This window comes from Rousettus aegyptiacus, unplaced genomic scaffold (assembly GCF_014176215.1).
Source record: "Rousettus aegyptiacus isolate mRouAeg1 unplaced genomic scaffold, mRouAeg1.p scaffold_m13_p_9, whole genome shotgun sequence".
Taxonomy (NCBI): domain Eukaryota; kingdom Metazoa; phylum Chordata; class Mammalia; order Chiroptera; family Pteropodidae; genus Rousettus; species Rousettus aegyptiacus.
The window spans coordinates 91,000,373-91,025,279 of NW_023416312.1; the positions used below are offsets into that span (position 1 = coordinate 91,000,373).

The 24,907-nt window shown below is 41.9% G+C and overlaps 1 long non-coding RNA gene and 1 pseudogene across 1 annotated transcript; both read left to right on the top strand.

Moving 5' to 3' along the window:
- The first annotated feature begins 18,952 nt into the window (after positions 1-18,952).
- Positions 18,953-22,627, top strand: LOC118607820. The gene is made up of 4 exons (XR_004952864.1): positions 18,953-20,745; positions 21,129-21,260; positions 22,346-22,422; positions 22,500-22,627. It is a non-coding gene; the product is annotated as an uncharacterized LOC118607820 (long non-coding RNA).
- A 476-nt stretch (positions 22,628-23,103) lies between these two features.
- Positions 23,104-24,457, top strand: LOC118607757 (annotated as a pseudogene).
- Positions 24,458-24,907: the final 450 nt, after the last annotated feature.

Below are 24,907 nucleotides of genomic sequence, written 5' to 3' on the forward strand. Positions count from 1 at the left end.
TATTGACTACGCTCCCAATTAAGGAACCCCGAAATATGTAAAGCAATTACTAACAGAACTAAAGGGAGAAACAGAACAAAACACTATCGTCGTAGGGGACCTAAATACCCCTCTGTCAGATATGGACAGATCATCCAAACAGAAAATCAATAAGGAAATTATGTCCTTAAATGACACATTAGGCCAACTGGACATAATTGACATTTATAGAGCCTTCCATGCCAAAACAGCTGCTTATACATTCTTCTCTAATGCACATGGAACATTCTCAAGAATAGACCACATACTGGGACACAGAGATAGCCTCAACAAATATAAGAGAATTGAAATTATGCCAACCATATTCTCTGATCATAATGCTTTGAAACTAGAGATCAACTCAAAATGAAAACAGAAAGAACCACAGATACTTGGAGATTAAAAAACATGCTACTGAAGAATAACTGGGTCAGGGAAGAAATAAAAAGAGAGATCATAGAAACAAATGATAATGATAGTACAACATATCAAAACTTTTGAGACATAGCAAAAGCAGTCATAAGAGTAAAGTTCATATCATTACAGGCCTATCTCCAAAAACAAGAATGAGCCCAAATAAAGAACTTAACACTTCATCTTAAAAAGCTAGAAAAGGAAGAACAAATGAGACCTACAGTCAACAGAAGGAAAGAAATACTCAAAATTAGAGGAGAAATAAATGAAATTGAAAACAACAACAACAAAAATATAAAAAAATAAATACAACAAAGAGCTTGTTCAAAACTGACAAATACCTGGCTAGACTCAAAAAGAAAAAAGAGAAAGGATACAAATAAACAAAATCAGGGATGAAAGAGTTGAAATCACGACTATCGCAAAAAAACAAAGGGTCATGCAAGAATACAATGAAAAAGTATATAATAACAATTTTAATAACCTAGAAGAAATGGACTGGCACTTAGAAAAATGCAATCTTCCTAGACTGAATCAAGAAAAACTGGTAAATCTAAATATACCAATCAGCAGTATGGAAATTGAAACAATCATCAAAAACCTACCAAAAAGTAAAACTTCAGGACTTCATGCCTTCACCAATGAATTCTACCAAACATTCAAACATGATTTAATACCTATTCTCCTCAAAGTCTTCCAAAAAAGCAAAGAGGTGGCAATCCTTTCCAACTCACTTTATGAGGCTAATATTACTCTGACACTAAAAACTGGTAAAGATAACATAAAAAAAAGAAAACTGCAGACCAACATCTCTCATGAACACTGATGTACAAATCCTAAATAAGATACTAGCGAACTGAATGCAGCAACATATTAAAAAGATTATACACCACGATCAAGTGGGCTTCATCCTAGGGGCACAGGGATATACAAATCAATAAATGTGATATCCCACATAAATAAATTAATAAGAATCATATGATCATATCAATAGATGCAGAAAAAGCCTTCAACAAGATACGGCATCCATTTATGATCAAAACACTTAACAAAATCGGTATAGAAGGAAAGTACCTTAACATAATAAAGGCTATATATGACAAACCCTCGGCCATTCATATTGAATGGTGCAAAACTAAAAACCTCTCCTCTCAGATCAGGAACAAGGCAAGGCTGTCCACTATTGCCACTGTTATTCAACACAACATTGGAGGTCCTAGCGAGTGCAATCAGACAAGGGAAAGATATAAAAGGCATCCAAATAGGAAATGAAGTCAAACTGCAACTATTTGCAGATGACATAATTTTCTATATAGAAAACCCTAAAGATTCCACAAGAACACTACTAGAAACAATAAGCAAATACAGTAAAGTTTCTGGATACAAAATCAACATTTGAAACTCCATAGCCTTCCTATACTCTAATAATGAAGTATCAGAAAAGAAGTAGAAAAAATAATTCCTTTTGAAATTGCAACAAAAAGAATCAAATACCTAGGAATAAATTTAATGAAACATGTGAAGGACCTAAATAATGAAAACTGCAAGACTCTATTAAAAGAAATCTAAGAAGATACAAAGAAATGGAAAGATATTCTGTGTTCTTGGATTGGAAAAATCAACATAGTTAAAATGACCACATGACTTAAAGCATTATACAGATTTAATGCAATCCCCATAAAAATCTCATAAAGTATTTTTTAAAGAAATATAATAAAAAGTCATTAGGTTTGTATGGAAGCACGAAAGACCCCAAATTGCCAAAGCCATCCTGAGAAAAAAGAACAAAGCTGCAGGCATCACTCTGCCCCACTTCAAATCACACTACAAAGTGACAGTAATCAAAACAGCAAGGTATTGGCAGCAAAACACACATACAGACCAGTGGAACAGAATCGAGAGTCCAGAACTAAACCCGTATTTATATGGGAAATAATTTTCAACAAAAAAGCCAAAAACATACAGTGGAGCAAGGAAAGCTCCTTCAATAAATGGTGCCACCTGCAAAAGAATGAATCTAGATTGTTGTCTATCACTACACACCAAAATAATTCAAAATGGATTAAGGACCTGAATATAAGACCTGAAACAATAAAATGCATAGGAAAAAAAAAAACATAGGAACTAAACTCAAGGACCTTGGACTTAAAGAGGATTTTATGAATTTGACCTCAAAAGCAAGGGAAGTAAAAGCAAAAGTAAATGAATGGGACTACATCAAACTAAAAAGTGTCTGCTCAGCAAAAGAAATCATCAACAAGGAGGTAGAGACAACCATCCAAATAGGAAAATATATTCGTAAGCAATGCCTCCAATAAGGGCCTAATATTCAAAATATATGAATAACTCACATGACTCAATAACAACAAAAAAAATACCAAATGATCCAAATAAAAAATGGGCAGAGGACCTGAACAGACACTTCTCCCTATAGGACATACAGATGGAAAACAAATATTTGGAAAGATTCTCAACATTGTTAGCTATTAGGGAAATGCAAATCAAAACCATGATGAGATACCATCTCACACCTGTTAGAATAGTTATAATCAACAGGACAGGTAATAACGAATGCTAGAGAGGATGCAGAGAATAGGAACCCTCATACATTGCTGGTGGGACTGCAAATTGGTACAGCCACTATATAAAACAGTATGGAGGTTCCTCGAAAAACTAAGAATTGATCTAACATATGATCCAGGAATCCCTCTTACTGGGTATTTATCCCAAAGACTTGAAAACCCATATCTTAAAAGATATTTGTACACTAATTTTCATAGCAGCATTATTCATAGTGGCCAGGACATGGAAACAACCAAAGTGTCCTACGATAGATGATTGGCTAAAGCAGTGGTAGTACATATATACAATGGAATATTACTCAGCCATAAGAAGAGATGAAATACTGCCATTTGCGACAACATGGATGGACCTCAAGATAATCATCCTAAGTGAAATAAACCAGACAGAAAAAGTTGAAAATCACATGATATCATTTATATGTGAGATATAAACCTAAAAGCAACAAACAGAACAAACAAAGAGATACTCATGGACATAGACTTGTGGTTACCAGAGTGTAGGGGTTAGGGGAGGAGGGGATAGGCAGATGGTTAAAGGGGGTCAAATATGGGTAGGGCAAGGGAGAAGTAGATGGGGTAAAGGGGATCAAATATATGGTAGCTGAAGGAAACTGGACTTTGGGTTGCAAACACACAATAGAATATATAGATGTCAAATTAAATGTACACCTGAAAATTATATAATTTTATTAACCAATGTTACCACAATAAGCTTAATTAAAAAATGTTTTCACAAATATTTTTATATACTAATTAAGCTTGATATCATAATTATTTAATTAAATGTCATAGAAACTAATGAGATATAAGTGTAAAAAGAAAGGTTTTTTTTGTAGGAATGCTCATATAATAAAATCTTTGGAAATACACAGTAAAGACGAGCCTCTAAAATCTATATACATTAGCTGTGAGCAGGAAAATTAAGATTTAGAAAAAGTAGGCTCCAATTTAAATAAAATGTAACTAGAAATTATAGTGTATTCACTATGCGTATGCATTTCCTAAGAGATGAAGAAAACTCCTATCACTAGACATATCTCAAAAAGAAGCTGTGGCCATACCTCAAAGGACTGATAAAAGAATGTACACTTTCATGTTTTATGTCAAAGCTATGGAGAAAACTACAAAATTTTGATGAATGAAAGATCTAAACAAATGGAGCTATTCCATGTACATGAATAGAAAGATTCAATATTGTCAAGATGTCAGTTCTTTCCAACTGGATCCATAGATAGAATATTAATCCCAATCAAAATCCCAGGAAGTTATTTCATGGACATTGACAAACTGATTCTAAAGTTTACATGGAAAGGAAAAAACTAGAATAGCTAATACAATACTGAAGGTGAAAGGCAAAGCTGGAGGACTGACACTACCCAAATTCAAGAATTACTATGAAGCCACAATAATTAAGACAGTGTGGTATGGGTGGAAAAATAGAAAATTTGCCTATAAAACAGAATAGAAAACCCAGAAACAGACCCAATTAAATATAGTCAACTGATCTTTGACAAAAGAGCAAAGGTAATGCAATAAGGAAAAGATAATCTTTTCAATAAAAAGTGATAGAACTGAACAACTAAATAAAAAAAAATAAAAAAATAAATGTAGGTACAGATCTTTTACTAAACTTAACTCTAAATGTATCGCAGACCTAAATGTAAAAGGAAAACTGTAAAATTCATTAAGATAACATAGGAGAAGACTTAGATGACCTTGGGTATGTCAATGGCTTTTTAGATGTAATATCAAAGGCATAATCCATGAAAGAAATAATTAATAACCTGGACTTTATTAGAACTTCTGCTCTGCGAAAGATGCTGTCAGGAAAGTGAGAAGATAAATCACAGATTGGCATAAAATATTTCTAAAAGATATATCTGATAAAGGACTGTAATCCAAAATATACAAAGAACTCTTAAATTTTAAGAGTTCTTTGTAAGAAAACAACAACCCAATTAAAAATGAACAAAAGACCTGACTAGACACCTTACGGAAAATGATATATAGATGGCAAATAAGTATATGAAAAGATTCTCAACACCATATATCATTAGGGAATTGCAAATTAAAATGAGATACCACTACACAAGTATAGGAAGTCCTCACTTTGTTGATAGGTTCTGTGACTTGAAGCAACTACATCTAACAAAACCAATTTTACCATAGGCTAATTGGTATACGCAACTGTTAAGTTTTTATGGCATCTCATCAAAGTTATAATGAAATAATGTTGAATGAAACGATGTTATTTGAGGACCTGCTGTATTAGAAAAGTTAAAATCCATAAAATGGACAACATCAAATGCTGATGAGGATGTGGAACAACAGGAACTCTCATTCATTGCTGGTAGGAAGGCAAAAATGGTAAAGCTACTTTAAAAGACAGGTAGTTTCTTACAAAACTAAACATACACTGAGCCCCCTCTGTATCCACATCTTCCACATACACGGATTCAACCACCTGTGGATTTAAAATATTTGAAAAAACAAAGTTATGTTGTTGCTGACATGTACTATGTAGTTAGGCCTATGATGGATGCATCTGTACTGAACATGTATTTTTTTTCTTTTTATTCCCTAAACAATTTAGTATGTTATTTACATAGCATTCACATTGTATTAAGAGATGATTTAAAGTACATGGGAGCATGTGTGTAGGTTATATGCAAATACTGTGCCATTTTACTTAAGGGACTTGAGCATCTGTGGATATTTACAGGTGGGGGGAATCCTGGAACTAATCTCCCATTGATACCGAGGGATGACTGTACTCTTATGTAACTCTGGAATCATTGTCCTTGGTATTTACCCCAAAGAACTGAAAACTTATATCACACAAAAACCTGCACATGGATGTTAATAACAGCTTTATTCATGATTGTCAAAACTTAAAATCAACTAAGATGTCCTTTGGTGAGTGAATAGATAAACTGTGGTACTTCCAGACAATGGACTATTATTCAGCACTAAAAATAAAGGAACTATCAAACCACGAAAAGGCATGACATACTCTTAAATGCATGTTACTAAGTGAAATAAGCCAATCAGAAAAGGCTATAATATAAAGTATTCTCTAAAAAATAAAGTCTATTAAAATATTCAGTATAATTTTTGATTCCTGTTTTAACTGACTTTCTGAGCTCCTCACATTAAATAAGAGGTCTTCTATATTTACATAGAAAAAAAAAACAAGAAGAAATACATCAATATTTTAAAGATCCTTATTCCTAGGTGGTATATCACAGGTGAATTTATATATATTTTATATATATAGTTTCTTTATATATTTTTTCATTTTTCACATATTCTATAATAAACATTTATAACTTAAAGGGTTATTTTTAAAATATTGAAAATAACATAGAAGAGTAAAAGTAGCCTAGACTACAGGGTAATTCTTTAGTATTTACTTCAAGAATCTTTCCAGTATTCTGATAGCTGTAACATTTAAACTATATCTGAAATTAATATCCTGTTCTGGCACAACTACTTAAGATATCCCAGCAGGTTTTGGGTTTGTTGTTTGTCCTTTTGCCATGAAGAAACAGCTACCTAGAGTTCCTTTCTGTTGTCTATATGATGAGTTACAGATTCTAGAAAATTTTGTCTCCTTGTAAATATGGCAAAAATTTCCTGCTTATTGTAAATAGCAGTTTTTTGGGAGATATTTATAATGTTGGGTTTATGTACTGTCTGTAAATCTACTCCCTCCTCTTTTGCCTGAAGATATATTTGGAAATAGAATGTTTCATCACTTAAATAATTTTCCATAAAATACCAGAAATAAATAAATGGCAAAAGGAGTACACTCAAGTAAATTGTATTGAGTGTAATTATGTAAGTATACTACAGAAACTGAACTTGGGAGAGAAAAGATTAGATTTTCACAAGATGCTCCAAGGGAAATAAAAAATGTCACATTTTAGTATAGACAGAAAATTGGGAATGAAATTTTCAAAAGCTGTAACCAATAGGTATAACTTTTAAGAATCTACTTGTTTCTAATAAAATAGCAGTCAGTGCCAGAATGAAGCTAGGTATGGTCTTCCCCAAGTTGCTTTGCCTTCAGTTGGCTTGTCCTAGTCAAGTCATCTTTGGGTACCACTGTGCAATTTAGACTTCTAGTTCAATGATTCTTATAGTGAAGAGAAACATGGGTATTATAATGCTGAAAGTGACCTATGGTGCCCCTATCTTAGTTTATTTCTACCCTCAAGTACTTATCATCTGTGTATTTAAGTCCTGAATGTACAGTCTAGAAGGGAAGACTCACATATACACAAATCTTGTGAAGCCCAGGCAAGCTGTGATCAGCAATACAAGAGCAAAGTACTGCCAGTACAGGTGAGCCAAGAGGAAATACAGTTTGGAGAATGGAGAGGAGGATAGTAACATCTAAGCTAAGGCTTGAAGGACAATACACACTCGTGGTCTACTGAGAAGCTCATTTTGTTTGGCATAATAGCTTTCTGAAGCTTGATTATCTAGCCAGACTAAGAAGTTTGATTTCTCAGTCAAGGTCAGAGCTGTTAAGAGCTGTGCTTTAAGAAGAATGCTCTACTCTTGAGAGTGGAGTACATTGGAAAAAGTCATCCTTTTCTGTTAACTCTCCAACTCTATCACACTCTACACCTAATATGCCTCCTTTGGCTTTCTCTCTGAATGATTAAAACAATCATAGTACTCTATTACATCTAGATTCCAATCTTTGATTAGATGCTCACATTAGGACATTCTTCACATTCTCATTTACTGGATCCTGTGGGTCTGAAGCCAGGCACCCTTTCATTTGATAATGTGAAGCATTAACTTTCCATTTTTGCATAAGGTTAGACTTGAGTTTCTGATACTTATAAGAAGAGTCTTAAATGCTCTTAATCTGTTAGACCTTTTCCCATTCCTACCACAATTACCCTCGTTAATATTCTTATGAACCCTTCTACTATTAAAATAGTTTCCTGACAAGCTTCTCCATGTTCACTGAAAAAGTGAATATTTAATTACGTGACCTGTGCAGATGCATAGAGTCACATTCTTAGAAGGGCCCTGTGCTTGGTTTAATGCTATGCTGTTGATATTTTGAAATTCTTAATAATTTTATCTTTGACTTGTTTTCTGTAATTGAAATGTGATGGGATAATTAAATATATGCATAAACAGTGGAAATGTGCTCAGGACAATAGGCTCAATGGGCAGCAGGCGCTGTACATGTTGAGCAGTTGGCACGGCTGCGTGGTACACACACATACACGTGCCTAGTGCAATCTGGAGTCTTCAGCAGGGTGAGGGGGCTGGTATCTGAGCTCAGATTTGGGGAAGTGATCGTGGCAAGCAGCAGCAGAAGCAGTAATAATGATGGCAGCAGCTGGGGATCAAGAGAGAGAGGTAGTACTCCAAATGGGGGAAGTGCTGGGCTGACTTACCTGTATGTCCTCAGAGCCTATCCTTGTAATATATGCATAAATACTAATTCTCTGCCCTGAATGTCAGGACAGCAGCTGTCTGTGCTCAAGCAGTAAATTGTTAGTAAATTATTATAAAATAAAAGCATATACATGGCCACAGGAAAAAATTGTGTAGATGATAGAGGCTTTGTTCATCCCTCTTGTGACCAAATCAAAGTTGTGACAGAAACGTGGAGAAAACATCAAGGAAAGTTGCCTGGGATATAGATGGACACAAGCACTACAACTAGGTAGAGAAATGATTAATCAACTTACAACTGTAGAAGGTAGGAGGGGGTGATGACACAAGGCTACTCAGTCCTGAGCTGCTGAGTGGAACAAAGGCTGTGGCAGTGGCTGCCAGCAGATGCCCCTTAAAGGGGCCTTGTCAGCGAGTAGAATTTTGCAGTGACAGATCTGCTCACTCTGAGCACCAGTGCCAAGTTGGCTGTTCAGGAGCACCAGAGACTTACAGTGGGGTGGGCACTGAGTTGTCAGAGTGAGGGCTGGACGCGAGGCTCTCTCCCAGTAGAAGTAAGAGTGGTATCCATTGTTCCTCTGTTGAGCCCTCCCCACTCCCAGTGTGTGGACCCAGCACCACCATAGCTGAGACTTCATAGAACTAGATAACAGAGGTTGCTCCACCCAGAGGATTCTCTGAAACTTCACCTACACCAATTTTTGGCTCCACCTAAGCCACAACCAGTTGTGTCCTCAGTGAATCCTGTGCTCCTTGTTGAGCAACGCCAAGATTCACAGTGGTGGCCTCTGTTTCTAGTGTGGTTTCTGTGGTAACTATAAGCACAGAATCTGTGGATTGCTTGCTGAAACTTAACAGGTGGCCCCGGAGGGGCACAGGCTGGGGCTAAACTTGGCCTGCAGCTGAACCCCTCTCAGGACTGTGTCACTGGACACCTACTATACAAAGTCACGCTAATAAGACCGGGACATTTAGGAGCTTTGCTTAGTACATAGAAACAGACACAGAAAGGCAGCCAAAATGAGAAGACAAAGAAGCAGAAACCATATGAGAGATATGAGAGAACAGAACAGAGAACCAGGAATAATGGAGTCAAGTAATCTAATATATGCAGAGTTCAAAACACTGATTATAAAGATGCTCAATGAACTTAGGGAAAGAGTAGATGAACTCAGTGAGAATTTTAACAAAGAGATAAAAAAAATATAAAATAGGAAGTGGAAATTATAATGGAAATGAAGAACACATTATCTGAGATGGAGAGTATATTACAGGGAATCAACAGAGTGGATAAAGAAGAGGATCAAACCACTGATATAGAGAATGAGGAAGCCAAGGTCACTCAATCAGAATGGCAAGAAAAAAAGAAGCCAAGACTATAATAATAATTTAAGAAGCCTATGGGACACAATTAATTTAAAAATATCTGTGTCATAGGGGTAACTGAAGGAAAAGAAGAAGGTGAAGAGCTATTTGAAGAAATAATAATGGAAAACTTCCCTAACCTGGTGAAGGAAATTATACATACAATCCCAGGAGGCTCAGAAGAGTCCCAAAGAAGATGAACCCAAATTGGCCCACACCAAGACCCATTATAATTAAAATGCGAAAGGTTAAATGCAAAAAGGGAATCTTAAAAGCAGCAAGAGAAAAGTGGTTAGTTACCTACAAGGGAACATCCATAAGACTGGAAGGTGATTTCTCAAAAGAAACTATACAGGACAGAAGGGCTTAGCACAAAATATTCAGTGTGGTTAAAACCTGGGATCTACAACCAAGAATACTTTATCCAGCAAAGCTATCATTTAGAGTAGAAGGACAGATAAAGAGCTTACCAGACAAAAATAAGCTAAAGGAATTTATCAACACCAAGCCAGTATTACAGGAAATGTTGGAGGGACTTCTTTAAGAAGAAAAAACATGTATCAAAAACAGGAATAAAGAATTGTAATAACTACATTCCTATCAACAAGTACCTCAAATGGAAAAGAATTAAATGCTCCAACCAAAAGAAAGAATGGCTAAATGGGTAAGAGCAAGACCCCTACATATGCTGCCTACAAGAGACTCACTTCGAATTAAAAGACACACACACACACACACACACACACACACACACACAAAAGGGGATGGAAAAATATATTGCTTTGATGGCCCTAGAGGGTATTGTGCTAAATGAAATAAATCATAGAAAAAAAACAAATATCGCATGATTTCACATACATGTGGAACCTAAAGAACAAAATAAACAGCAACAACAGCCACAGAAGGGGAAATAAACTCATAAATACAGAGAATATTTTGAGGGCAACTAGATGGAAGGAGTTGGAGTAGACGTGAAAAAGGGTAAAGAGATTATGAAGTACAAATGGATACTTACAAAATAGACATAGAGATATAAAGTGTAGCATAAGTAAAATAGTTCATAATATCATAAATATGTAAGGGGAAAGAGGGGGACTAGATTTAGTGGGGTGATCACTTTGTGAGTCATATAGATCTCTAATCACTATGCTGTATGACTGAAACTAATAAATTATTGTATACAAACTATAATTGAAAAAAAAACCTCATTGAATTGCACAATGTAAATATGAGCAACTAATTGTCTATTGTATTTCAATAAAGCCAGGGGAAAAAACATATACATGGACATTGTAATAACCACTTCAGGGAGTTATTGGAACTCTTCGAGGAGATTAAAATTTCTGGTTTTGAAAATTGCTGCGGCATTGCAAAAGAAATATCCACAGGCTTAGAAATAGAAATCGAATTTATAGATCATCACATTTCACTGAAAATAACACTATTTTAATACGAAGACTTGGATCTTGGTGTTTCTCCTTCTCTGGTTGAGCAGTGAGTAGTAAATACAATGATCTATGGAGAAAATCCAAAAAGTATAGTGCTTTCAGAAGGAAGGTACTGATATAATGAAAGATCTAGACCAGCACCAAACAATAGTACTTTTTGCAATGATGATGATAGAAATGTTTTCTATCAAGTGCTTTTCAGTACACTAGCTACTAGCCACATGTGGCTATTGAGCACTTGAAATGTGGCTAGTATGACTGAAGTGAATATTTAATTTTAATTACTTTAAATTTTAATAGTCACGTATGGCTACTGGTTAATATAATGAACAGCAAAGGTGTAGATAGTATGATATGTGATAATCTTCTGAACAAAATGAGAATGTTTATTTTGGGTGACAAAGACATGAGGAGAAATTGTTGACTATTTTCAAACATCTCAATGGTTGTTATGTGATTGTTTAGAGACACTTATTGTGATTCCATAAAGCAGAACTAGTACTAATAAATGGCTACAAAAGGACCAGTTATGGACTTTGTATGTAAAGAACTTTCTCACAAGCAGTGTGTCTAAAACTAAAATGGATGACTTGGCTAGATGCCCTTCATGGTCCCTTTCCTATGCTGTGAATCTATGATTGGATGATCTAAATGTTGGGAATAGAATACTACAGAGAAAATTTCTTTCCAGCTAGATAGTCATGTAATAATAAGGTCATTTAAGACACCCAGTCTAGGTGTCCTTGTCTATTTTTTTAAATTAAATCCTGGGTGAAATGTATTCTGTCAATCATGGACATTAACAGTTATATTTTCTATTCACTGTTTGTGAGAAGATTCTATTACTACAGTAATTTGTGGGGAACAAGAAAACTAATGTTTCAAGACCTTTTTCTTCAGGCTATCAAAACAGACATTTCATGAGTCCTTCACTTCTCAGCCTTCATAGGTTTCTAAGATTATACTCTAAAATATTGACAGGTAAACACTAAGAATGATGCAATTCCTAGGCTAGATAATAGATGATGCTAAACACTGAGAATGATGCAATTCCTAGGCTAGATAATGGATGATATTAATTACTTCAAGTAAAAATGTAATTTGACTGGATAAAAGCAGTTACCATGATCAATTGCTGTGTTTACATTTGTGCAATCATGTCTTTTGCATGATATTCAATTTAAAAAAATTATAAAGTTAAAATAATTATGTATTTTATTTAACAGTTCAAAAGCATTCACTAATTAAATGATTCAACAACAAATACTTACAGTGCACTCTGATCCAAGCAATATGCAGACACCATTGGATACAGTGGGAGACACAGCATGATCTTTGTACTCATAGAGTTTATGTTCAAATGGAGGAGATAGGCAGGTAAACTAACTATTAATCACAGCTTGGAAATTAATTATCTGATGAAAGTGGGGAGCACAGAAGGGGTGTGAGACCCCTGAGAAGGGCAACTAATCTAGCCTGGACTTGGGAAGGTTTGGGATGGGGACAGGATATATTACTGAACATCTTTATCAATTTAGATATGATTTTTCTCATTTACTCTGTGATGCAGTATACTTGTCCTGGATTTATCTGCCTTCAGATCCATCCCTTACTTGTCCTCTGCTGTGCTCTGTAATATACACAGGCTAAATCTTGCAGACTGTAATTCTTAGGCTGGCTAACATTTTGCTATCATCTGAGTTCTACCAACAGGTAGACAAACATGAGATTAAAACCCAGAGAATGTAGCAGCCAGTATTTTCCCTCTTCCTCCATATCAGTTGACTTTCCTTTCAGTGGCCACATGTTGTCTGTGGCTCCAACTCCATCAGGTTGGTCCACCACGGCTCCAGAGCTTGTTGAGCCCAAATCCTACACTCTAGTAACACTATATCCTCTCTTTGTCATCCCATCCTAGCAATGGGAATGACTTCTTCATGTTGCTAATTATTGGGTTCCCCGACTCTCCTCTGTTTAGTTTCTCTATCACTTGTATAATCAATTCCCTGCATTAAATTGTCTCTGTGTTAAATATTTAAAATGGTTTCTATTTTGCTGGACAATTCCAGAATGTTACATGTGTGGCCAATTATAGTGACAGATTTTCTAGTATTAAACTTCATCACATTCCTGGGGTAAACCCAATTCTGCCACCAGCAGCTAAATATGTTTAAGTGTCTTCTCTAATAAATTTAAAAAACAAAACTGAAAAATACTGGATCCTGAAATCTCCTCCAAATAACATTTTATATCTCTCATCCTCTTTATTATCCTACATAAAGATGATTATTACATGCCTTAGTTTTTCTACACGTTTTGAAAAAATTATAATTCTAAAAATTTTAACTAAGAAATAGGATGATATATTGAAATTTACTAGTGTGATGCAGCCCGAGTGCTACTCAGAGGGAAATATATAACCTTAAATAGGTGTATTAGAAAACAAGAAATATTTCAAACATTCAATCCATTCAAGAAGCAAAGGAATCAACAGCATATTAAACCTAAAAAATAGAAGGTAAGATATAATGAAGATAAATGCAGAAATAATGAAATAGAAATGATTAAGCCAAATAACTAAGGTCAGTTCTTTGAAAATGCTTATAACATAAACAGGTTTTGTAAATATGATCAATTACTAAAATGAAAATCAAAAATAAACAACATACTTAAAGAAAAGTATACAAAAGATAGATGCAGAAGAGACTTAAGTAGTATAAGAGAACACAACAAATGTATCATTCCTTCGGGGTAACCAACTGGTAGACAGGGAACAGTTTCTACATATAGAATTACTTCGATAATAAACTAAGAAGGAATAAAAAAATGATCATTCTTAAACCTCTAAGTGATTAACAGGTAAACATGATGATCAATGACTGTCAGTATCAGCACAAAGAGAGACAACGAGACATTATGCACTTTCTAATAGAAGTACACAGCATCACCTATGAAGTAGTCTTGCAAAACAAAAAACAAAACGACAACAAAAATCTGATCAAGCTTCCACCTCTAACTAGAAAATAGGAAATACAGGGAACTGACATGAAAGTATTATAATCTGCAAACTCTAGACTATGGGATATAGGATAAAACACAAGATGCATGTGCATGCGTGTGTGTGTGCATGTGTGTGTGTTTTAACAATAACTTAAATTAAAAACAGGTGATATGGGGAGAACCTGTAGATTAAAAATGACATACGGGGCATAATCAACAATCCCAATGAATAGATCACATTTGGGTACTAATGCAAGAAAACTGATTCAAGAAAACTGGAAGATAAATGGCTATTTGATATTAATGACTTATTTAAATTTTTTAGAACTGATAATTGTATCAAGTTTATATTTTATAAAACAGCCATTATCATTCAAAAAAGCATATTGAAATACTAAAAGAGAAATGGTGGGATGTCTTGGATTTCCCTGGCATTATTCTAGCAGCAGAGATGGGGGAGTACATGGGGATATACTTCTAAAAAGATTGGCTATGCATTGATGATTGTTGATGCTGAGTGTCAGATAATTGAGTTCATTATACTATTTGCCATACTGGTATGTATAGTTTAGGTTTTCTATAATAAAAAATTTATTATAAATATCATGCCATTAAACTTGATATTTTAAGTGAAATGGACAACTTTTTAGAAAAAAAGAGACCAAACTGGTTCATAATGAAATAAAGAATTCTCATTGAAGAATACAAACTCTAATTGTTTTCAAAGCTCAAGCCACCCTCAAATGCTCTAGGATAAGCAAATTTAACAGCAAATTCTAACAATTGGTCAGGGAAAACTAAAACATAATCTCATGTAGTATCTTCTAAAGTATACAAATGCTTCAACTATCTCTCCCAGGTAGGTCTCCTCTATTCAAAAAACAGATAAGGACTCCCTATGAAAATGACACCAGAGCCAAGCTCAATCACATAGCAGTAAATATCTTTCATTGAATATAACATCCAACAGATGAATTAAATGAATATACTGTATAAGAGGTAGGAAAACATGATACACTATTAGAAAATAGTTGCATATGTAATGCCCTGTGTTAAAGGAGTATATTAGTTTGCAAGAGCCATCATAACAAATTACGACACAGTGGGGGGCCTAAACAGCAGAAATTTAGTTCTTTATAATTCTCAAGGCTAGAAGTCCAAAATCAATGCATTGGCACGTTTCTTCTGAAGCCTGTTTCCTTAGCTTGCAGATGGCTAAGTCTTCGCATATCTTTCTCCCTCAGTCTTCACATATCTTTCTTTTGTCTGTGGCCTAATCTCTGATTAAAAGGACACAAGTCATATTGGATTAGGGCCCATTCTTATGACCTCGTTTGACCTTAATTACCTCTTTAAAAGCCTTATCTCCAAATTCAGTCAAATGCTGATATGCCGGGGGTTAGGACTCCAAAACACAAATTCTGGGGTACGCAATTCAGACCAATACAGGAGGAAAAAACTTGAGATTACATCGATGGATACAGAAAACAAAACGGGAGAAAGAAATTCAGTACAAATTCATGGGACATGTCGTAGCAAACGAAGATTAAGGGGGAACTTCCATTTCCTAAAATCTATAGCAAATAAAACTTTCCATGAAAGTCAGGGAAAAGACAGAGATACGTGGTATCGCGTCCACCATTCAAAACTACACTGGAACACAAAGCCAGAGCTGTGGCTATCAACATAGATAAGAGGCACGAATATTGAAAAAAAAAACCAAGATACTATTTGATATTAATATGATCGGCTATGTAGAAACATCTAAGGCATAAGCATGAGAAATATTCAAAGAATAAGAAACTTCAGAACAATAGCATAAGCTCAGTAGAGCAAAGGCAAGAGCCTTGCCACCTAAAACCAATAACTAATGGGAACATGCGTAAGGAAATATCCCATTCACGGCAGCAACAAAATCCAAGAATTACCTGAAAAGGACCACCACAAAAATCAACGGGGTCTTTATAGAGGCAACTGGAAAAGCTTCCCGAGAGATATAAGTAAAATAAATCCCAAACAAACAGCACCGTATCATATTCACCGATGGAACACACATCACTGTAAAGATGTCCATTCTTATTTACACACTCAGTGCCTTACCTGTAGCTGCTGAGAGGACAATCGAGCTTGGGCTGCTGTCTTCTGCTCCCACAATCAGTCTGGAAAACCATAGAAGAAAAAATTTAAAAAACACACACACACATCAACAATGAAATCTCAACAACAAAACATAGGTCAGCAAGGAGAGTCTCTCTCGGGGAGACTGAGGGCTGTGTTGAATTCCTACCCACCTTTGGGGTGAAGGAGTTCTGGGGCTAAGAGATACCGCGGATAGTTTGTGACTAGTAATGGAAGGCAGCGGACAAGAAAAGGAGGAGCAAAGTTTTCAAATTTTTGCTTCTGCTCCACTGCAGAAATCTGAGGCTGCACCTAACATCACAGATGCCAGTAGGCCTGGGGTAATGTCAAGGACAGCGGGAAAGACTGCTTGACTATGACTCCACTCTGCTAACAACCACCTAAAAATAGTCTAGAGAGAAAGGGCTGGTCTTCCTGGAAAAAAAATATCTATCTATCTATCTATCTATCTATCATCTATCTATCTATCTATCTATCTATCTATCTATCTATCTATCTATCTATCTATCTATCTATATATAGCGGCAGAATTAAAGAATGAACTCCAAAGGGAATAGTATCACAATGAATCACCCATAGTAAGAGTAGATATTCTTTCTGAAACACACACACACACACTTTGCATATACACCTGGTAGAGACGTATAATGTACAATCTATTTCGCACTATGGATGGGGGTTATAGAAAAGAACATCACTGCACAGTTAGATAAGCTCAAAAAAGGTATGATGTCCCCAAATCAAGCTGTTTAGCCTCTTCCACGTAGAAAATACATTTGTTTTAGAATAAAGACTTTCCAAAGGCCAAGTCTGGCTGGCGACCCTATGGGAAGTGGGGCTTCTTCTCCGGCATGGGTGCTGCTACTCCCCACCCAGCATCTTAGCCTGGACCCCAAAAGGATTCTTCCTAAGAGCTGCACTTGATAAACGGTCAGAGCCGGCAGGGAGGGATAATTGCCCACTTAGTATTTAACTGCGAAGCCAGGATACAAGATGAGGAGCCCCGCAAGGAGAGGACTGAGCGGTCCACTCATTCCAGGACGGAGAGTACGCCACAGAACTCCGCTTCCCTGTTGACGTCACTCCCAGCAGTCTCCAGGCAACAGTCTCAGGCTGAGCAGCGCCCCCTTGTTTCCGGCTTAGCAGTCTCGGGGAGGTGGAGGCCTCGGTCTGAGAGTAGCAGACATAGGTCGGCAGAGGAGGAGTCCGGACCCTGCCAGGCGTCAAGGTAAGGACCGGCGGGAGGATTTGCAGGCCTGACGAAATGGGGTCCAGCCCTGCCCCGTTTCTGTGGGTAGCCCCGAGAGGCCCCAGAACATGGTCCCTGGCTGTGTTTGGGAGAAGAAGGGAGGGACGGGCCTCTGCCAGTCGTCAAAGTGAGGACCCTCAGGGAGCTCCAAGCACAGGGAGTAGGATGTAGCGTTTTGGGACTTCCGTCTCAGGAGTTCCCAGGGATGTGAGGCTCGTCTGAAGGAGTCCGACAGAGGTCAGCACCGTGAGGGAGAACCCTAAGGGAGGAGTGAGTGGCGCCCTCACCACAGATTAAGGAGACCTGCCGACCCCCCCCCCACGCCCCCCCCACCCCGACGTCCCCCCCCCCCCCGTGCCCTTACTCTGAATCCGGGGAAGGTCAGGCAGGGTCCCCGGATGTTCCGTTTCCTGACTTCGCTGGCCCTGAGCCTGATGGGCAGGGCTTCAGCTCAGCGAGGGAGGAGGCTGAGGCCTGGCCAATCATCACCGCCAGGACCGGGGGCGGGGCGTGGGGGCACTGCTCGCTGGCGAGTAAAGGACTCCACCCTCACCCTACCCCTGCAGTCGGCCCCAGGAGGCCCCGAGTTGGCGGGCCGGCGGTGTTCAACCTTTCGTCGCGTCTGCGGAGGCTGAGGGACGTGCGGCTTGCGCTGAGATCGGTGGAGATAGTTTGCAAAAGCAAGAAATTCTAGGCTCTGCCAGGCGTCCAGGTGAGGACCCTGAGGAGGAATGGGGAGGTCTCCCGTCGCGGAGAGTGGAGGCCAAACTAGGTCCTGCCTGTGCCCTCAGGTCTGAGGAGCTCCAAGCACGGGAGGTGGCATGTGGCGTTTCGAGACTTCGGTCTAGGAAGTCTGAGAGTCCTGAGGCTTTCTCTGAGTGGTCCAAGTCCCAGGCTTTCCCTAGTCCTGCCTAATGGAGGGGACCTCCCACCCGAGGGGGAGGGGGATGGGGCTGGGGTGGCAAGACCTGGCACACACTTGCAGTTAGCTGGCACAGGCAGGGTTCCCGAATGTGGTGTGTCCCGCCTTCCACTCGGGCAGTAGGAGGCACCTGAGGCTGTGTCAATTGGGGCTGGATGCGTGTCAGAAGAGGGGAGTGGCCCTGGCTCTGCTAGGCATCTCTGAGAAAGCACTGAGGGGACCCCTTGCCGTAGAGAGGGTTCCCTTACCCCGCCCTCCCTGCTGGTCCAGGCCCAGCCACCTCCCCCCCCTCCCCCCCGTTGTCAGGCTTGGGAAACCACACGCTGGACTCCGGACTTCCATTTTGGGAGTCTGGGGAACATGCGGCTTTTTCCGAGGGGTGCGGACTCTGGTCGGTAGAGGGAGGAGTCCTAAGCCCTGCGAGGCTTCAAGGTGAGCACCCCGAGGGCGGAGTAAGAGGACCTCCCCCTCCAGATCCAAGGAAGCCCACAGCGGTCTATCCCTCGCATCAGCCCCGAAAACACACGGGGCAGGCCTGTGGAGCACAGGGTCCCACCTTTATCCCTCTGACTTATTTTTCAGGCATCTGACGGAGATGGGACCATCCTCGGGGCAGCAGAAGGGATGGCATGCACACCCTGTCAGGAATAAAAATGAATACTTTGAGGATAGATGATGGGACCTTCTGCTATAGACAGTGGGACCCCGCATAAACCCCACCCGGCCCCCAGTCAACCGTGGGAGGACTCAGGCATGGGGGTCGCAAGTAGTGCTCCCTCACTTCCTCTAGGAAGGGGTGGGACTTGCCCCATGGAAGTGAGGCTTCATCCCAGGAGGCACCATGAATACATGGAAGAAAGACAGAAGATACCTCCCACTGCAGAACAGATGGGATTCAGCTCCTGCTGTCAGCCCTAAGAGCCCCTGGGCAGGAGTGGCAGGAGATGGCCTCCCTTTACTTGTATCTGGAGGTTCTCAAGGGAGAGAGAACCTAGGGCTGAAGGAGCAAGGGCAGCGTAGCAGAGGGAGGAGTCTCACGCCCTGCTGGGGGCAGGGGGTCAGTTTAAGGACTGAGATCACACCCTGCTGCAGAACAGATGAGACCCAGGGGTTCTCCGCCCTTGCCGTCAACACGGGAGTACCAGGGGCACGGTTACTGGATGTGGACTCCCACATTATTTTGGGGGTGGTCTCAAGGAGATGAAGAACTTGGTCTCGTGGGTATGGCTCAAGATCAGCAGTGGGAGGCATAGCACACCCTGCCAGGTGTCAAGCTGAGGTCTCTGAGGGAGCATGTAGATAATCGCTCACCCCATGGGGCCTCACAGAAACTTGCCCCTGCTGTCAGGCCTGGGAGGCCACACAGCAGAGTTGTCAGATGGAGCATTTTCTGACTTCCACTTTGGGAGTCTGAGGGAGCTGAGGCTCTTTTTGAGGGTTGCGACCTCAGACCCTGCCAGCCATCAAGCAGGGGACTGTGAGGGTGGAACGAGAGGCCCTCCCAACCTGGGTAGATGTGGCCCGGGCCTGCCCTGAAAATGCCTCAGTCCCAGTGAGTGTGTCCCGACCCTGCCCAGCCTCTCTGGTCAATCCCAAGAGCCCACGGCAATGTTGGTCAGATGTGGCGTTTCTTTACTTTTCTCTGGAGGAGGGTCTCAGAGAGGTAAGGGCCTTGGTCTAAAGACGGAAAGTCTGAGGGGTACACATCAGTTCAGAAGAGGGAGGAGTCCCAGGTCCTGTCGGGGCATCAAGGTAAGGGCCCTTGGTGAGGCTTGAAGGCACCCCCCGCCCCCCGCCAAAAGAAAAAAAAAAAGAAGGACTCCACAGAATCTCAGTCCTGGGAGGATCTGAGCAGCGTTGGCCAGATGGGAGGAACTCTCACTTTTTCCAGGATCTCTACCGGGAGTCAAGGTGATGGAGTGCTTTAGGGAGGTGAGGTCTCGGTTGGAGGGGGAGCTTCAGGTCAGCAGAGGGTAGGCTAGGCCTTGCCAGGAGTACAGATGAATAAGTACCTGGAGGGAGGATTGAGTGCATTCCCCATGCCAGTATGGACGCCAGACAGGGGTGTCTGGATTGGCTGACTTTTCACTTTTGTCTGGAGTGTCCCAGGGAGGTGAAGGCCTTGGTCTGAGCTGGTGACATCAGCAGGGGGAAGAGTCCCAGGATCCGTGAGGAGTCAAGGTAAGATAAGGACCTCGAAGGAGTACTAAGGGTAGCACCCCCCAACCCAGACAGAAGGAGCCTCATAGAAACTCCACCCTGTCCCCACTGTCCTCCCTGCGCTGGGAGGGTCTCAGCAGGATGCCCAGATGCGCTGTGCCATCACTTCCTTCGTGGGGTGGGTGGAGGTGTTTCTGGGAGATGAGGCCTTGTTCTGAGGGGCTTATTTCAGGTCAGCAGAGGAGGCGAGCCCAGGCCCTGCAAGGAGCAAAGAGGGACACCTTGAGGGAGGACAGAGGGAACCCCCATCTCAGGACAGACGGGGTCTGGCCACTGCTATCAGCCCTGGGAGACCCTGGGCAGGGGTGGCCAGATGTGACGTCTCTTTAATTTTGTCTCGACAGTGTCAGGGAGGTGAGAGCCTTGGTCCGAGTGCGAAGGCAGGTGAGCTGCGGGAGCCTCGCTTCAGGTCTGAAGAGAGAGGAGTCCCGAATTCTACCAGGAGTCAAAGAAAGGACCCTTGGTGAGGCCCAAAGGTACTTCCCACCCCAGAAAGAAGAGACCACACAGAGCCTGGCTGTCTTCTGTTCTCACCCCCGGGAGGATACAGGCAGGGTTGGCAGGATATGGTATGCCCTGATTTTCTCCAAGGGTAGGGGAGGTGTCTCGGCCGGGTGAAGTTATGTTCTGAGGGGGCTGTGTCCAGTCAGCAGGGGGTGGCCCAGGCCCCGCCCACAGGAAAGTTGAATATCATGAGGGAGGCTTGAGGCTAACCCCACCATCGGACAGATGGGGTCCAGCCCTTGCTGTCAGCACTGGAAGACCCTAGCAGGGGTGGCAAGACGTGGTGCCTCGTCAGTTTTGTCCGCGGGTTCTCAGGGAGCCGACGGCCTCATTCTGGGGAGGTGTCAGTCTGAGGGGGAGCCCCAGACTCTGCCGGAGTCTCAGATCGGGACCCTGAGTGAGGACTGAAGGCTCAGCCTCACCCTAGCACTGAGGGCATACCCAGCCCTACCCTGTCCCTGCCGTCGGCGTTGGGAGGCCCTGAGGCACAGTGGCTGGATGTGGTGCACCCTCACTTCCTTCTTGGCGGTCTCAGGGAGGTCAAGGCCTGTTCTAAAGGGGCCAGACTCAGGACAGCAGGGGAAGGGGTCACAGGGCCTACCAGGCATCAGTGTGAGGGATGAGGGTAACCGTCAGGTAGGAGAGAGGAATCTGCCCAGATTTCAGCCAGTCCTTGGTGTCATGCGGGAGGGGGTGGGAGGGAGGCGGCGGGGGGCCTCGTTAGGGGATAGGTGAGTGCCTTAGTGAGCATGGAAGGGATCATCCACTCTAGAACAGTTGAGACCTCACTGAGCATGTCAGGGGCCCCAGGAGCAGTGAGGAAAGGGCCTTGGCGTGAGGTCCGTGTCCTCAGGTCAGCAGAGCAGAGGAGGCCCAGGCAGAGCTAGGAGCCAGTCAATGTGAGGTTCACACCCTGACTGCCCACCAAGGAACCTACCCATGCCAGAACAGAAGGGACCCCACAGCCCTCGACCCCACCTGCTCACTGTCAGACCCGGACGCCTTGGGCTGCGCTAGCCGGCTGCACCCTGAGGAGCTTTCTCACATCCTTATGCAGGTTCCTAGGAGAGAAAACGACCTCCGGGAAGACAGGAGTCCTGTGAGGCCCTAGAGCGACTCCTAAAGCGGAGACCTGTAAGTCGGCCTCTGTCAGAGCTGCCAAGGCTACATTTCTCTGCTGAGGCCACTGACGCTCTCCCTCTCTCCCTCAGGCCCGTGGGATCCCATCTCCTGCTCACACTTCTACCTGCTGCCACCAACAAGAGTCATCATGCCTCACTTTGCAAAGCGTCCACGCCTCACATTTGAGCCAAACTTTCAGACCCAAAGTCAGATGCAGGGCCTGATGGTATGCAGGGGCGCCCGTAGATGAGGAGGAGGAGAAGAAGAAGGAGTTGGAGGAGAAGGAGGAGGAGGAGACTGCTTCCGTTTCCTCTTGCTCTTCACCTTCTCCTATCCCTCCACCTCGTCTTCCCCTCCTTTCCGCTCCTGTGATCCCAGACAATTTGAAGAGGAGAGGGAAGAGCACGCGGAGGGAAGCTTGACGGAGGTGGAGGACGGCTGAAGGAGGAGGGGAGGATGAAGAGGAGGAGGGGGGGAGGAGGAGGAGGGGGAGGAGGATGAGGAGGAGGTGGAGGAGGAAGAGGAGGGGGAGGAGGAGGAGGATGTGATGGATTTGGGGGAGGGAGAGGATTTTTGCGGGGAGGCGAAGAGGGAGCGGGGGGAGAACGGGGAGCAAGACGGCGGTGGACTCCTCTGCTTCTTCGGACTTCTGAGAAAAGGGTAGAGGAGGTGGAGGAGGAAGAAGAGGAGGTGGGGGAGGAGCAGCAGCAGCCTGCTGCTAAGTTATTACGTCCTCCCCATAGTCCTCAGAGTTCTGGCTCCTCCTCTCCCTCCTCCTCCACGTCATGGAGCACTTCAGATGGAGACTCCAGCAGCCAAGATGAGGATACAAGCTCTCTGCAGATCTCGGTAGACACTGAATCCCCGGAAAGGGATTTGCTAGATGAGAAGGTGACTGATTTGGTGCGTTTCATGATCCTCAAGTATCGACTGAGGAAGCAAATTGCAGAGGCAGAGATGCTGAAGCTTGTTATCAAAGAGTGTAAGAGTGAATACCCTGTGATCTTTAAGAGAGCTTGTAGGTGCCTGGAGGTGATCTCCGGCATTGACGTGAAGGAAGTGGACCCCACCACTCACTCCTATGTCCTTATCAACCTCACTGGATCTCACCTATGATGATATGCTTGGTGATGACCAGAGCATGCCTAAAAATGGCCTCCTGATGATCATCCTGGGTGTGATCTTATGGTGGGCAACTGCGCCCCTGAGAAAGACATGTGGGATTTCCTGAATACGATGGGAATATATGCTGGGAGGGAGCACTTCATTTACGGGGAGCCCAGGAAGCTCCTCACCAGAGATTGGGTGCGGGAGAATTACCTAGAGTACCGGCAAGTGCCTGGTAGCGACCCACCGTGCTACCAATTCCTGTGGGGTCCCAGGGCCCATGCTGAAACTAGCAAGTTGAAAGTTCTGGATTTTTTGGCCAAGATCAAGGGGACTGACCCCATTTCCCTCTCCTGCTGGTATGTGGAAGCTTTAAGAGATGAGAGAGAGCGAGCCCAGGGCAGAGTTTGCCCCACAGATCGCGCCGCTCCCATGTTCGTTGTGCAGCGTCGTTCTGCGGCCTCTCCTTTCCCCAACTGAAGGATGGGCCCGCATCGTCACTCTGAGTTTGAGGGTCAGGGTCAGGGGAGAACACAGTGTACAACAACTTTCTGTTCCTGTTCTGTCTGGGAGACTTGGAGGTTTATCTTTTTTCTTTTCTTTTTTCTCCTTTTGGTATTTTTCAAACGCTGCTGTTTCATTAGCTTTAGAATCCGAGTGGGTAAATGCCGTTGGCCAAACATGCATTGCTGTTTACCAGGTTTAAGAATGAGTTTTGATATTTTGCAAAGCAAATTGGGGAACAGTCCATCTTCCTTTGTGATCTGGAACAAGAGAACATGACACTGGAATAGGAATTTCCTTGGAAATGTGAAAGAGTTCCACAGAAAGAAAAAAATGTAACGGGGTGGTTAATTTTTTGATTCCATTAAGCATTTTAGTTGACTCTGTAACGTTAAAAGATATACATACCTGGATTTGCTTGGCTTATTCAAGAAAGTATGAGTGATCTTCGTAAATGTTAATAAATGAATTTCATAAATGCTCACCGACTCACTTATTTGGCAAATATTAATTGTATATGTTCTCTTTGGAAAGCACCGTGTTAGTAGTGGACGTACTAGGATAAGCAAGACACGCCACCGGCCAAAGGATGATAGAGGCTAGGAGTAGCAATCACGTCAGGAAGATGGTGAGATGTCCTCCAATGCCTGAAGAACAAGTGAAAACGAGGAGTGAGGAGCGAGACTCCAGATGTGAGCAAACAAGTAAAACTGCCCTGCTGAGCCAAGGCAGTCTGGGGTTTTGGGAGACTGCAGCTCCTTCCGTGGGAGTTAATTAAAGTTAAGCTGTGGGTGGTCGGATTCTCAGACGGGTGTGTTTTAGAAGTGAGAGAAAAGCCTGGAATGGAAAACTGCTTCGTAGGTACTTTTGGACCATGGGGAAACCA